Source organism: Zosterops lateralis (assembly GCF_965231275.1).
Source record: "Zosterops lateralis genome assembly, chromosome: Z".
NCBI classification, from domain to species: Eukaryota; Metazoa; Chordata; class Aves; order Passeriformes; family Zosteropidae; genus Zosterops; species Zosterops lateralis.
The window spans coordinates 54,539,845-54,552,003 of record NC_139800.1 but is presented as its reverse complement, the minus strand read 5'-3'; positions in this window follow the sequence as shown (position 1 = coordinate 54,552,003).

Here is a 12,159-nt window from a genome sequence, read left to right as displayed (position 1 = left end):
TTGCATCTCCATTGTTCAGTGACATAGGAGTTTTCTGAGATGAAAGTGCATCTACACAGATCCGTTTGCCCCCTGCATACTACAAAATGAAAGTGTTCTTTATCTCCTCTATACTGAATTATTTGTGCTAGCCCCTAACCATGTCACCACCTGCAACTGGTTTCAAACACTCTTTAAGTAGATTTCCTCAGGTGATGATGGCCAACAAGTCAAAGTGTATTTACAGGAGCACAGTGGGAGAAGACCCACCCCACCATGGTGCTAGACAGCTGCTGAAGGTGTGTTCTTGACCGGATTCCCTGTGCAATGGAAAAATACCTCACAGTCCTTGGGGAACAGGAAGACAAAAGCATCTGAGTAGGCTTCATTGCTCAGATTTAGTTTGGAAGTCAACTAAGACAGAGAAGGAAATCAAAGAGAAAATCTAGAGCTGCCATTGTCATCCTGGGAGAATCAACATAATTCACAGTTCAGGGAACACAAATTTCCTTTATGTTTTAATCTGTGTTCTGACATGCCACAACAGAGCCCTGTGTTGCATGACCTTTCAAGATTGAAATACGGGATCAGTTTTTCCACTGGTATAAAATTATACCACTTAGTTTATATAATTTGGTAATATGACTGGTATCCTTATTTTTTTGGAGACCTGCTTCAAGTTTAGGTAGCAGAAAACAAATATCATCCTATATGTTTCACTTTAACATAATATGACATATTCTTAGATAATTTCATGACAACAGAAGGTTTGAAAAGATTTTCAGACACCCTGGTTTCTCAGAAAGAAACTTACTTAAAAAGCGAAACAAAAGAAGGAAAAGTATGAAGAGCAATTTCGTATCTTGGATTTATGTGGAACAGGTGAGGAGCTCCCAGCTATTTTCAACATACAGCCCACCTCAGTAAAGGTTGTGTAAAACACAGCCATCAGTTACCAAGAGGGATGAAAGTCCCTGGGCCACCAGCTGGAACATGAAGCTTCTTCATCTGTCTGTGGTTTTCCAAGTGCACATTCCCCTGTCAGCCTCCTGCCACTCAAGACAAAGGCTAGCACAAACTGTCTACTATGCAAGGGGAAGTAAACAAGAGCCCTCGGAATGGCTATAGGAATCGTTATCTTCTGCAGAGAGCATTCCCAAATTCCTAGCTAGTCTGGATATATGGAGAGAGCTTATGTAAATGGTGGTGAACTGTCCACAAGGCTCTGCTCAGGCTTGCTGGTCCTGCAGAAAAACTCTTCCCTGCAGGGGTGATGGCAGAGAGCACAGTCATGCAGGAGCCAGGACCATTCTGGCTAGAGCTGCTTGGGAAGCTGTGAAATTAATGCAAAAGTGGTTTGTGGCTTCCTCATACTTAAATATCACTGGCAGCCATCTGAACCTGGAGTGCTAACAGAGCTAATCCTGAAACAAAACCTCTCCAGAAAGAGATCATGAAAGAACCATCAGCTTCTTCCATCTTCTCCTGTACCCTTCTTGCCCTGGCTGATTTCATGACTTGAGCTACATTTACATCTATTTACATTTACATTTATGTTTACATTTATCAATTTATGGAAGTGGGACATGAGGAGGTGAAGGAAGAGGAACAAGGAATCATCCTTTTTAGTACCAAGTCCTTGGTATGCAGTATGCAGCCCAGGCTGGCCATAACCTACAAGGTTTGGGCAGAAATAAAAAAAAAAAAAAAAAAAAAAAAAAAAAAAAAAAAAAACAAACCACAAAAACAAAAACAAACCCACAACACATATCCAACTGTTGAAGAAAAAAATTCGTGAGACAGCAGCCAGAAATTCAGAGCATGTAATTTAAAATACGGTTTGTGGCTAAAGAACACAAGATAAAAGTCTGATTTGGAGCAGATCTATGGTGCATGCACCACAGGAGACTCTTGTCTTACATACTTTGGCTGATGGCTGTAGGGGATTGCTTAACCAAAACATCACAAAGTTGTGGTGAGATTCAGGTGCAGGTGTGCCTTCCACTGAAAGGGTTCCAGGGGAGTGTTTACTTGTGCTATGGAACACAAAGGGTTGTAAATTCCCTGGCTTTTCACACAGCCTGTCATTATGGAACCTTAGGGTCAAAGGTATGTTTGCTTTAGTGCTGGTTATCATTTGGAGATTCACAGTGATATCATGGTACAACCTTCCTTGAGCAGGAGTGCCACTGTTGCTGAGGCCACGGCCAGCATGGTTTCCTGCAGGCGACTACTGGATTTCAGCAACTTGGGAGAAGCAAGGTTTTCCTTCAGGCAGTCCCTTGTCCCCACCTCAGCCAGCCCTTTTCTCTGCCAGCAACCAGAACTATCATAAAGACATTACAGTGGTGAAAATTTCCCACATGAGTGCCATTCGGTAAGCTGAAATCAGACTAGGAAGCAAAATATCTCACACTGAGTTAAGTTATATATGGAGGATTTCTCAGCTGTGTGAGTGATGACATCTGACTGTCCCCACTGCTCATTGTTTGTTCCTGGGTTGTTTGAACAAAAGCAAGATGTGGAGCACTAAAAGTCTGTCTACATTATAATAGTGAGCTATTTGATTAATGAGTCATTTGATATACGTAATTGTGCAATATCTAGTAACAGAAAAGTCTCGAGCTATTCATGAATCCCTTTTCCTGAGAAAGGAAGGATATACTATTTCAGTGAGTAACCTGTAGAGAGAATTTGAGATTGCATTACTACTATATCAATATTTTAGGAAATGCAGTCTCTGAGGGGATACATTATACTGTTATAAAATACTCTTTGGTGTGTTTTCACCACACAGGGGTGATGTGCTACCTGATAGCTGCAGCGTAAGAAAGGCTTGTCACCTTCCGCCTCTCAGCTTGGAACAGAACTGGTGAGACAGAGTGGGCTGGCCATTCACCTGTCCCTCTCCCCCAGGTCTTGCAGGAAGCTGGGACCTTTGCATTTGAGGAAGTTTGACTCTAGAACATGAAGAAAGGAGGCAGTGCTGGCTGAAGTGAACTGCAGTACCTCTACCAGAAACGTGGTATTTATAAGGCCTGGAGTGGGGACAGGTATGAAGCAGAAATATGTCTGCCACATGTCAAGCACCATTCCCCAGCTGTCCTGTGGAACCTCCTTGCCTGCTGTGTCTGGGTGGCTGTGCAGTGCCCCACCTGATAGCTGATCCTCCTGCCTGGTGCGAACATTTCAGTGGGACTAAGGGGTGTCTTCATCAAGCAGAGGACAGTACTTGAGTTGCTGTGACCAGTTTTCCTGCCACAGTTGTATACAGGCATGTTGTATCCATCTCATCCCTAGAAGTTGCATCAGGCCTGGAATAAAGAAAAAGAGATGAAAGGAAGATTTCCTCCTATTTGAGTTACCCCACAAAAATACCACCAGTCAAGTAGAAACACACGAGGCAGATCATACATGCAATTATGCACGTTAGTAGGTGTTCTCTGTTTAGACACCATTTGTCATTTAAACAAAAGCTTAGAATTTAAGAAAACCAGATGGGATCTGGGTACAAATGCATCATGCCGTTCCCCAGCATACATCCACTACAAGCTGTGCTTTGAAAGGAGGCATGTCCACCTTGTGTGTTGCCCTGGGGGACATGCACCAGCACCAGCCCAATGCCACAGGCTCAGTGACTGATACAGCATCACTCAGATTTGATGAGACCGCCAGAAGCTGTAACTTTGCCAGCTTTAACACAGCTCTCGCGGCCGCAGCATCTGAGCAGAGGCGGTGCTCCTGGGCACCTCCAGATGCCTGGCAGTCCTGCCGCGACGCTCCGGGATGCGAGGTGCTCAGGAGCATCCTGTGTCCCGCGAGCGGGTGGGCGGGCAGAGAATCGGTGGCGTCGCGACGGCCCTCCTTCCCCTGGAGAGCACCGGGACCGGGCTGCGCAGGGAGCGCAGGGCATCCCGCCTGGAGCGCGGGGCCATGGAGGCAGCCACGGACAGCACCAGGTTTGGCTACATCCTGGAGCTGCTGAAGCGGGACAAGGTAGGGACGGCACCTCCGAGATCCGCGGGGCGGGCAGGGCCCGAGGGGAGAGACGGCTCCCTTCGCAAGCGCTTGTCGGGTTTTTTAGGGGAATGTGGGGGCAGGAGTGACTCGTCTGTACAGCTAATCTACTCTGGAGGTTCGACGAATATTTGCCGCACACTTCCGATGCTACGAGGTGAAAAAGTTAAAAAATAATTTTCATGAGAAATGTCCCTGAGCCCAGCACAGCTGGGCTTGCATCTGTCGGGTTTGCAGCCCCGCTCCAGCGCGGGGATGGGATGCGCCCTGCCCGGGGGGCTGCTGCCGCTGGCCACAGGCTGCGAGCAACGCTGGAGAGGGAACCGTCTCCCCAGGCACTGATTCAGAGTTGGTAAGTATTTTGAGGAAAACTTGAGTGCGCATTTCGTAGGAAAAAAAAGGAGGGAATGCAACCTCTCTCTCTTGCACTGTTGAGCTGCTGATACGTATGAAAACCAAAGAATCAGGTGTAGTGTGTTGGGTTTTGTTGTTGTTTTTTGTTTGGTGGTTTTTTTTTTTTTTTTTGGTTTTTTTTTTTTTTTTTTTTTTTTTTTTTAAGCAGCCACAATATTTAAAAATAAGTGTGGCAAATAATGGTGCTATTGGAAATATTGCTTGTTCAAGATTCATTCTGGTGACTTTCCAAAGGCTGCCTTCACAGCCAGTTCTTTGTGAACATCTTTCTCCCTCTCCCTCTCCTCCACTCCCTCTTCTAAAAGCTCTGAAAGAACCTTTAGAGCAGGTGAATGAGGAGTTTTCTGGATGATTCTCTGCTTCTCCTTGCCTGGGAGTAATTATGGCAGGGCTTTAAAAGAAAATTCATCTTTGTTCTGTCTATTTTACACACCGAACAAAATCATCAGGTGTTTCCGGCCAGAAACTCCTCATGCCTGGAATGTCCCTGTAATAGGATGCTACATCTGTCCCTTATCCCACAGTTAAGCAGTCTGTACTTAATTCAGACACCCTCTGCAAGAGCATATGGCTTGGTAGACAGCAGAGTTGTCACAGTAGTGTGTGAAATATGCATGTTTATTACAAACAGAGTTGTTGTTTATACACAGACAATGACAGTGCCAAGCACCATCATCCCAGACACTTGGTGTACACGAAGAAAAGGGGAGCAGTACCGGGTGTGTGACTGCCACAGATTTTCCACAGTGGTGATCACTGCTTCAGCTTCTACAACCTTCCCGCTCTTGCTCTCCACATTTTCCTTTTGCATTTTTTGAACCTTCAGACCAGGGTTTTCGATTACAGCCTCTTTGTAACTTATTGATGTTATCCAGCAGCTTGGATGTGTTCTGCTGGGATAATTAAACTGCTTTCTCAGATGACATAAATCATGCCAGCAAAAGGACTCTTCTGCATGGTAAACTATATTTGCTTGGGGTCAGGGTATTGCTGCTTAGAGGTTCCAGCACTCCAGTCTTCCCGTTCCCATTTCCCCCCATCAATAAACCTTTTGCAATAAAGCCTGGAAGCATTAACATTCTCTGAGTTAACTGCTAAGCATCTGGCTTTCACTGAACAAAGACCTATTAGAAAATCGGGATGCAACAAGAATACTTTACACTTGCACACTCACCTCTCAGTACACGGGGTCCCTGCAGGTATGATGCATCAGCTCTTGAACCCAAAAGAGCACGTGACCCCTTTTGGCAAGCATGTTGTTTTTCCACTTAGCTGGCAACCTCCATCAGACCTCTCAAACAGGGCAGATCATTATATATCACTTTTCCCTGGGGGAATGTCACTTCAAAAACCTGTTATCTCTTTTAATGATCTGTACTCATTATTCTCCTGTGACTCCCCTTCACACATACAACTTGCACATAGTACCTAGAACAGAAAGATGCATGTAGCACTTTTAGTTCCAATAAGACAGTCCTAGTGTAATCCATACATCCACAACATCTGTTTAGGCTCACTACAATACCCTCTGAGATATTCTGGGCCTCCATGGCACCTGTCACAAATGTCACAGTAGCATCTGAGAACTCCAAAATACCCCTGAGAGAAGATTAACAACTAGCTGCACTTTGTACCAGAGGCACTGGTGCAGAAGGAGATTGTATAACCTTCTTTCAGGACTCTGAAATCTCAGTTCAAACCACAGCAAGGACACTTACTGTCTCAAAATGATGTACTATTCCAGAAATGGTCTCAGGCTTCTTCCAACTCCACCTCTTCCCCATCCCTCCCCCAAATTATTCCCTGTAAGTTTACTTTTGCAGTAGTCAAAACACACACACTCCTACCCCAGTTATTCACTCAAACCCCAATTCAAACTGTTTTACTTTCATAGGTGTATGTTTGGTTGTTTTTGAAATGCATATGATTCTCTTGTTGTATTAACTTCAAAGAATTTTTAGATGCTATAAAGAAACAATCATATCTAATGGCCTAAATGATACCAATATTTGCCATCTGTTTTGTAAAACCATTTTAAAGATTTTTTTTTCTCTAAGCAGAATAGAATCAGTAAGCTGATAGAAAATAATATAGGCTTCAGAGGGAAGCTAACAGCACCCAACACCCTCTGAGATCTCTTTATTTAATTGAAACAAGGATCTTGACATGTTCTACTTTTTAATCAAGGCACTCACCCTCTCTCCTTTTCCTCACTTCTTTGCTTTGTTTTACCATCTATTCCTACACTCCACGTGGTTTGCAGAAACTGACAGGTTGTGGTTCATAAGGAGCAGCTTTAAAAGCTATTCTCTAGAAAAAGCATTTAGAGAAATTGATACTACTGAAAACAAGCCCTAAAGTCCATATGATATCAAAATGAGAAATATATAAAAATAATTTTAAGAACATTTCAAGTTCTGCATGCTCTCCACCTGCAGCCTGCAGGTGACACCAAGTTCTGTCCCTGCCTTCTGCCTTTAGTCATGTAATGACTAAAGTAAAATTTTCTTGTGGTAGCATTTTAGCTTTTGTCCAGCTGACAGTAAGGGACAGAGCTATAGAGGGGTTCAAACTGAAATCACAATGAGAAGCTGGAGAGGAGAAATGCAATATTTACCAGTGGCTGTGGTGGCTGGCAGGTGGCTCTGGGCTGCCTGCCTCAGCTGAACTGGAGCTCTGCACCTCAAGCTAAAGAAGATAGGGCTTTATATACTTCTTGCTTACGTGCAGAAAAGTGCTTCTTTGGGTTTTGGGTCCCTGTGAGGAGAATTCTCCTCTAACAGCAATTTTCATCCATTTATGGAGTATTCAAAAGCATGCCATTAGGTGTATATTGTGAGGGTGTTTGCGCAAAAAAAGTGACTCTAGTTGAAAGAGTATGTAAAGATAGCTTGGAGTTCAGTGTCAGGCAGCAGCATTAAGTTAGGTACTTTAGAGAGATCTGAGTTTCAAATCTAGTAGTCAAGAGCAGTTAAAATCTAATTTTCCTGTCTTCACAGCTTTCAATCAGTTACTTGGCTGGGTTAGTCAGCCTATGTGACAAAGGTATTTCCACATCTTGAACATGCTCTCATCACTCCAACCGTTTCCCTGAAGCACCTAGAACCACATGGGATGTGACACAGAAAGGGTGAGCTGCCAGCTTTTTCTTCCGTGACAGGGATATCTAAAGTCTGAAGGGAAGGAGAGAAGCACCCCATGTGTTCCATGTGTACTGTACTATTTATTGTGTCATATCTTTATGGAGTCAGAAACTGACCCTGTGATTGATTTTCCTGTATTTTTTTCTCCTGTAAATGGTTTATATTCTAAATCCTTTTCAAAATAACCTTACATTTTCTTTCTGCTGAACAGTAATAATTTCTTTAGAGGTAGGACTCTCAATTCAGAGCTGGAAGATATTTTGATTTGAATGTCTTGTATTTTGGAAAGCTTTTTCATTAGAATTCCTTCATTTGCTTGGCAAGTGATTTCAATCTACGGAAGGAAACAGCAGTGTCCTCTGTGTGGACTATTTTGTGTAGCTGCTCTTTGGATCCTTTTCTGCTTTTCAGGTGTCCTGGAACTGAATCAGAGTACTGTACATGTGGCAGTACATTAAAAAGTAGTGACACACTGAACCAGTTTATCAGACTTTGAGACAGGCTGGCTATAAATCCTACCCAAAGCTAATTGCAGACCCAGCATTCTGGCAGTTCAGTGGGTGTAGTCTTTATTGACTTTATTCAGCGCTCTGTGCATTGCAGCGGCATCTGGGATCTTCTGAAGTTGTCCAGTCCAGCTGCTCAGGTTATGGGATCTGTTAGGAAACCAGTCCAGCCTTGAGGATTATGGATCTCTAGTACATCTCTGCAAACACAAACAACCCTGAAACAAGGGATTAGGGACTGATATTTTTGCTTTCTGATGAGATCCTCAGGCTGTTGTTATGTTCACTTTGAAACACCCAAGGTCTACAGATCCTCACTGGCTGTTCAGGGTCAGACAGTTGAAGGGCAGCTATTGTGAAGACAATAGCTATTCCTGAGCCAAATAAGGTACATTTCTCTCAGGCAGAATAAATTCTTGCCTTATTGCTGAGGGGACAATAGATCTTTTAGCCTGCATGACTGCAAAAATCCTGTGGATAGAAGTCATCTTCATTAAGTTCAACTGTTCAGGACTAAGTAGAAAAGCAAATTGCATCACTGATGATTTACAGACAGCAGGATGAGGGCTAACACCCTCATCTGAATTCATCCTGGAAGAAAACACATTGCACAGGGAGAAAAATATCTGTGTGATAGCTCAGTCCTCAAGTCAGTCATGCCATCTCAGAAAAAAATCTATTCTCATACTGCCTGTCTTCACTGTGATGCATTGGCTTCAATATTTTCAGTCAGAGGAAGGCAGACCAGCAGTAAATTGACTCAGTCTCAAGCTGTGGTTGCAAAAACAGCATGAAAATAAATGTCTTGAAAAGCTTTGGTCTGGAGGACCTACTGGAGGCAGGAGATGTGTTGGCAGAACCTTTCTGGTGCTTTGGGAAAGTTTATGTTTTTTCCTGCAGTAGAACTGCAGCTGCACCGTTTAACAAATGTAGGATTTTTACAGCTTGTTGGAAAGCAGTGCTGTATCCTTCTTGATACTGTCTTGATAGTTAATGCAACTGAGCACTTGGGAGATTTCTGCATATCAATTATTGAATTAACAAGTATATTTAACCTGAGGTAGGGGGGAAAATAGGATGGCAATGTTCACCCATGCTAGTTTCTGTTTTCTTCTGCTGTCTTGGGAGCGCAGGGCATGCTGTAACTCCTGGTCAGACCCTGGTCTGCAGTGGCAACAGGGGTGAATTTTGAAGGATGTGTAGAGCTACGTAAACACTACCCAGGTATTACTGCATGCAAGAGGAGTCCCTTGTGAGCAGAATGGGTGTCCCATTGATGCACATCTTTGGCTAGAAAAAAAGCAGAAGGGTAGGTCTGAATTCTGCAGTCATGCTGATCTTATTAACCCCTAATTAAATACTTCTGAAATATTATTTTTAGAAGCTAAAGACAGGAATCTTTTCTAACACTGCTTTGTGCTCTTATCTTTTTAATGCATCAGTCATTCCTAGCTGTTGCTTTTTCCTCCCAGTACCTGAAGCTAATGAGAAATTTTGCACTGCAAATTTAGTAGTCCTGGGTCGAGGGAGGATCAAAAGCCTAGTAAAAAGGTGTCAGCGCAGAAGAGGGAAGTTTTGTCCTTTGGAGGCCTTCAAGGACAGTTTCTTCCATGTACTATCTTAATGTGATGGAGGTGGTAATTAAAATCTTGCTCTAAACCACCCTGAAGCCAGGGCAAACAGGTACGCAAACAAGATAATACCTTAACGACCTATTAAGAGACTGAACGAAGAATCATACACAAGTCCTGGCAGTAACAGTAGCTGTCACTGTGGTCCATGTGAAGACTTCAGGAGGACAGGGAAAAATCTGTGTTCCATGTTTGTCTGTGCTAGCAACACTCAGCTGTGCTGGCATCCCCACCTCTGCCATGGAGTGCAGAATGGTTTTCCTTCCTGAGCCACCAAACGCAAAAAAATTTCCTACTGCTTCAAAGGCAGCCTTAGAGCCAAGGGGTCTTTTTTCTAGTCTGAGACTGATAGTTTATTTGGTCCTGCATCAACCACAATCCAGTGTCAGTGGTGGGTAGTGTGCTAGTGCAGACAAGTGCTTATTAAAAGCTGCCTGCCTGTAAGGACAGCTGGAATCAGGAAAGCTGGGGAACAGTAGAGGTGGGTAAGAGATAATAAACTTATTCAGAGGCTTGCAAATCATTATTCAAAACATAGTTGGAAGGCTGCCAACAACCTTACCAACCTGTTCTCCCCACGCCCTGTTAAGTGACATGTTTCAGTTTGAATACACATATTGGCATTATCTGGCATTATCAGAATAATTTCAAGCAGAGAACTCTATATTTTTATAACACTGGTTACTAAACTAAATGCTAAATAATATCTGCTGTAGAAAGTTCTTCTTTGTTGTACTGGATGTGTAAAAATCACTTCTGTCTTCATGATTTCTGAGTATAAATTTCCATTCAAGTTTCATATCCGTGCCACTGAAACCCAGGTGTAAATAATGCCTAAGTAAGATGTTTCAACTGTGTTTGTTTTATTGACTCATAGGAAAAGTAGTTTTGAAGGGAAAAGGGACCTTCTTTATCCTGATGTTTTTCTTCAAATAGGCAAGTAGGTCAAATTTGGTGTTTGTCAAACTGAGAGCGTTTCATCATTCACATAACCCAGGCTTCATGTATTTAAATTAACCAAACCTCCTTCCGCTGTGTAATATGAGGACAGTGCATGCTTTCACTCCAAGCTTGCTAACTGGTGCTCCTCCTCCCTCAGCCTAATGCTATGTTAGCTATTGCCACTGCAATGGTTGCGTCTGCACCCTTGCCAAAACCTAAAGGTGATGGAAATTTAAAAATTTCTGTTTAAATTATTTTATATTTTTTAAACTATTTTTGTTTAAATTATTTTTGTTTGTTCTGCTGGATGGTGAAAAGGGATTTACTAGCCCTTTTCCAATGTAAACATGCTATAAAGGAAGACTAGGAGGTGCTGGCCATCACTTCCCCACCTCTTTTTCATCCTTGTTGCCACAAAAGCTGTCTGGTGCATGCCTGCTGCATGATATTTGAGAAGTCATGGCAGTCAGACAAAGTCCCCACTGACTGGGGAAGTGGAAACATCACACCTATTTTTTAATTAGGGGATGAAGGAAGGCCTGAGGAATTACAGACTTTTGAGCCTTATCCCAGTGCCTGGGAAGATCATGGAACAGATCCTCATGGAAAAATGTTAAGGCACATGAAAAGCAAGGAGGTGGTCTGACACAGCCAGCACAGCTTCAGTAAGGGCAAATTGTGCCACCAAACTGGTCCCCTTCTGTGATGGGGTGACTGCAAAAATTGACAAGAGAAGACCAAGAGATGACTTCTGTAAGGTCTTTGACACAGTCCCATGTGACATCCTTATCTCTGAATTGGAGAGACATGGATTTAATTGATGGACTATTCAGTGGATAAGGAACTGGCCACAGAGTTGTGGTCAATGGCTCTGGGTCCAGGTGAAGGCCAGTGATGAGTGGTTCTCCTCAGGGCTCTCTCTTGGGACTGGTACTCTTCAGTATCTTTATAAATTATGTGGACAGTGAGATCCAGGGCACCCCTAGAAAATCTGCAGATGGCACAAAGCTGAGCAGTGCAGGTGACACAAAAGAAGGAAGGGATGCTATCCAGGGAGACCTGAACAAACCTGAGAATTCGGACCATGAGACTCTTATGGAGTTCAGCAAGTGCAAGGAGCTGCACCTGGAGCTGCAATTCCAAATGTGAGGACAGAAGAGTCAATGTGGGAGAAGAAGTCACTGAGAGAAGCCCTTAGGACTTGGGGGTTGTCACGGATGAAAAGTTGGACATGAGGCAACAGTGTGCACTTGCACCCCGGAGAGCCAATTGTATCCTGGCTGCATCAAAAGAAGGGTGGCCAGCAGGTTGAGGGAAGTGATTATCCCTCTCTACTCTGCTTTTGTGAGACCCCACCCGAAGTACTGCATCCAGGTCTGCGATTCCCAGCACAAGACAGACACAGATATGTCAGAGTGAGTCCAAAAGAGGGCCACAAAAATGATGAGGGGGCTATAGCATCTCTCTTGTGAAGACAGGCTGAGAGAGTTTGGACTGTTGAGCATGGAGAAGAGAAGGTTCTCTGGA